The sequence below is a fragment of the Triticum dicoccoides genome, chromosome 3B, assembly GCF_002162155.2.
Source record: "Triticum dicoccoides isolate Atlit2015 ecotype Zavitan chromosome 3B, WEW_v2.0, whole genome shotgun sequence".
Lineage (NCBI taxonomy): Eukaryota > Viridiplantae > Streptophyta > Magnoliopsida > Poales > Poaceae > Triticum > Triticum dicoccoides.
Window position 1 is genome coordinate 734,445,920 of NC_041385.1, and position 4,420 is coordinate 734,450,339.

The 4,420-nt window shown below is 41.5% G+C and overlaps 1 non-coding gene across 1 annotated transcript; it reads right to left on the minus strand.

The window, feature by feature from the left end:
• Positions 1-2,372: 2,372 nt before the first annotated feature.
• LOC119282859 lies at positions 2,373-2,569 on the minus strand. The gene has a single exon (XR_005138901.1). It is a non-coding gene; the product is annotated as a U2 spliceosomal RNA (small nuclear RNA).
• Between the last annotated feature and the right edge of the window lie 1,851 nt (positions 2,570-4,420).

The window sequence follows — 4,420 nt, forward strand, 5'->3', positions numbered from 1 at the left end:
TTTGGCGGAACCAAAAGTAAAATTTGGTGTGGACAAGGAACCTGTAAAAACACCTAATTTGTAGTATGGAGAAAAGAGAAATGAGGGAGGAAATGACTACAATTATTATTGTAACTAGTAGGTGTTTTTTTACTTCTTTGGCCCTTGTACAATAGTTGTGTTACTTCAAACCAAAAATCAAACTTATCAAAAAAATGAAATATTTTTCGTTAAGTCTATTTTTTGTATTCAATATACATGGTCGCATACACTCGATTTATATTAGTGAGAGGAGCAGTGCGCGTGCAAGATCACTAACTTGATAAATTTAAAAATAAACACAAATATTATAGAAATTTTAACATGGCCCCAAACTAGTCTTCCGTATTCTTTGGTCCAAGGGCCATATGATCTTTTTTCTTACAAGAGGAAATATTAATAAAATAGGGAAAAAAGGCATCAACTAATAATATGAAAATATATTGCTAAGCGCTCTTGCAACATCAAGTATTAAGTTAAATTCAGAACGGTACATACTTTAACTTGTACATACGTCAACATGTTTGCAAAGTTAATAAATTACTAATTTGACATGTGAATGTAATTCTACATAGAACTTTCAATTATTGCATTTCTTTTCAATCAAATTTTAGTTTCTTCAAAACAAAAACTAAGAATCCGTCCAGAATAGCTTGTTCCACATACACAATTAACTTAGATTTATTTATTTATCGGATTTGGTAAGGCACACACAATTTGTCTGAGCCACACATTTTTTTCAATATGTTAGGGATTCTCTTCTTTGTTGAGGCTTCTTGATAAGTGATATTTTATAAATTGTTTACTCCTTGCAGTCTAGAGATGACATGCGAAAATCAAAGTTTCGCCTCCATCCCGCCGGGGATACTCCTTCGTCATGCCGGTTGTTCGATGCCATTGTCAGTCATTGCATTCATGTGATTATCAGCAGCAGGATCGAGCTCCCTTTTGAGGATCAGATTGATTACATCGAGTTCTCGCTTTCCTTCTAAGTTGAAGAAGTTCTAGAAAATGATTACTTGCTCAACCAACTCAGACAGATGCCTAAAGAGAAGTGGGTTGAGATGTGGTCAAAGCTGAAAAATGTCTCTAGTCACTATGAATTCCAATATCCCCCCAGGAAGGATGATGCGGTGAACATGATATGGCGGCAGGTGAGGCACAAAATCCCCGCAGTTAACCTTGCGATCCACAGGAGTAGGAGACTAAAAGTTCCAGACTGGTGGTGAGCATTTGGTGAATTGTGTACATATTCTCATATCGATGGCGAAACCGGCATCATTCATATGGTTCATGACGAAGCCATGGCGGTCATTCCTTGTGCACCATGACACTGGATCCAGGAAGATGTACTGACAGACACTAACATTTTTGCCCCTTTTTGTTGATCTTACGACACCGTAACCATTACTCCCCCTTGAGGTCATGATATAGTGAGAACGTGTAGTTATGTTACAGAGCTGGCTTGCCCGGCAGAAGCATGTGCATTAGAAACACACTTACAAACATGTGTACCAACAGACTGGATGTTGCAATGTATTCAAGTAGATATAATTTCTCTTAGTACTTTTTGAGCCCTTTAACAGCCAAGGTATCTTTTTTTTTATTGTTTTTGAGACAGCTAACCACCCATTTCAAGTGGTAACAGCCAAGGTATCTTTTGATATGTTCATTCTGTGTTTCCTGTGAGAAATTCTCTGGGTGGCTGGGATCAACTGTTGGCCTGCTTATCTCATTGACTTGTTAGTAGTGATAGGACAGTAGGTTTCCAGGAAGTGAATCAGGATGTAAGAATTTTATATGCTGTGGAACAAACTGACTATGGTGTGGACTGTGGAGAACACTTCTATCATGGGCTACTGATTTCTAGCTTGTCATGTCGGTCCTGTTTGCAGCAATTTTTTGATGGGGATTGTGGAGCAGTAATTGGTGGTTGTGTTTCCTCCAACATAAAAATCCCTGCAGTTAATTTTGCGATTCAGAGGAGTATATAGGAGATTAAAAGTCCCAGACTGCTGGTGAGGATTTGGTGAATCGTGTACATATTATCATATCTATGGTTCATGACGAAGCCATGGGTGTGCGCCATGACACTGGATCACAGGAAGGACTTTTGTGATTATAAACAGAAGAACAAGCTAGCCTGCCAAATTTATATATATATATATATTCAGAGGGTCAAAATGGATTTGATCAAACCAACTCCACTTTCGATTTCTATTTGAAATTCAGACTACTGCCTAAAGCTCGTCTGCAAGATGGGCCCACCTAGAAGCTCTCATGGACTGTAAACAGCAAATGCCAAGGACTAATTTGCATATATCCAGAGGGTCAAAATTTAATTTAAGATTTGGTTGGGGTGCGCCTGCCCAGGCAGTAGTGCAACGCACTAGACGACACCCAAGGGCCCCAGTGGCAAGCCACTGTGGTGGGCCCTCCGCCACAAAAAATAAATTTAATATCGTTGTGGGCACATGGCCCACATGTCAGATATTAAACTGATAAGAACAAATACTACACTTGATCTTAGCCAAAAGGCCGAGAAAGGTATGAGTTGCAGCGTTGCTCTGCCCCTCTATTTGTAGCCTACTCGCCCTCCCGTCCCCTCTTCGCTAGGCGAGGTGGTACTAAACGAGTCGCCTCTCTCGCGCGGCTGCGGAGCGCGGACGCTGCGCTGCGTGCCCCCCGACCCCGAGCCAGCCTCTTTGTTGCATGGGCCTCAAGCGAGACGGCCTTTCCGATGAGGCCTGTATTATGGGCCTGATTTGCTCTCGGCTCTTGGAGGCCGGGCCCTGTCGGAGCGTGTTCTGAAGCCTGACGGTCCTGCATGTTATATGTATGGCTGGCTGAGGCGCTGCACTGCACTGCACGGTGAGACGAGACAACCGGCGAGGCGGACTCGATCGACCGGCAAACTCCCCGGGAATGCAGTCGTCGTGATCGATCGTTATGTGCGTTCTTTTGCAGAATATATACTCTACTACTAGTGTGTAGCTCTGCACAACAGAAGCGACGTTTGAAGATGCAAGGTAGCATCCATCCATCAAGGAATAGTAGTAAAATGTGCATGCAATAAATAGAAAAACACCTCAGATATATAACAACAACAACAAAATGCACTCCTAATAGTTATCCCCTTCCCCACGGATCATATTAGACTATCCCAGAATGATTCTCATCCTCTAGAGTCTAGATTGTTCTATATCAATGTTTGATGTCATACTTCAATGTGAATCACCAGTTTTTTTTTCCGAAAAAGATTCAAATCTATTAGTTCATCAAAAGTACAAAGCACCTCGAACATAATAGAAATTTACATCGAGGTCGGTCTCTAGACCACCGAATGACAACTACCGCCGTCAGAACGAGCCGCCAACATGCCGCTCCTGTACTGGAGCCAGCATTGACATTATCGATGACATTCAGAAAGTCTTCATGCACGTTCCTCTAAGAACTAGTACCATGGAGCCGCAATCGTCGTCGTTGAACTCTCGAACATATCTGAAGGAACTGGCACCAAATCTTGCCGGCGCATGCACGAGAAGAAACTCTAACCTCGTCGCCCCAAGGAAACGACATAAATCTACGTCGAAGCTCTATCTACTGCGTCTCAGATGGACGAACTCGAGGAGAATCAGAGGACGGAAAACAAACTCGAAGAAGAAGCATCGTCATCCACCAGAGCGCCGCACCAGTGAGGACCGAAGAAAACCTAACCTAAAATACTAACCGAAGCAAAGGCACCGGGAGTGAATCGCCAGTTTATGATGTGCTACTGAAATTATTGATCTCACCAACAAATGATATTAACCTACGACATATCGACATATAAGCTTGTGATTCAACTAATAATTTAACAATAACATAATTATCATAATCCACAAATTTGTGCTCGTGTTGATTGTCACACCTCCCAAGCTTTACCATGCCTATTACACAATATCATGGACATAAGAGAGTATCTCGTGTTTGCTTCCATGCTACTAATGTCTCTTTTTATTAGAGAATCCTATAAGCATGGGAAATGAAGCTTCTAGAATACATGGGATGATAGAGTGGGGGATCAACTAGAAGGCGATGTGGCAGAATCCTATGGGTTTAGAAATTATCTAACGAATGCCAATGCTCAGATTTTCCATATCTCAACCGTTGGATGGAGCATTTTCAACCACTTATGTTTGAAGTTATTGTCACACTATATAGTAGTATAGATGTATAGATATATGACAAATCGTTCTTTCCTTGGATGAGCTGGATCAAACATGTGTTTCTTACCTTGGTTCTGATCATAGGTGGTTGATTGTTTATCTCTTGTTGAGTGTTTTAATGGTGGCCAGAAACATTCAAGAACTAAGAGTAATACTAGCAGGGTCACCAAAATGTTTGATTGTCATAGAAATCG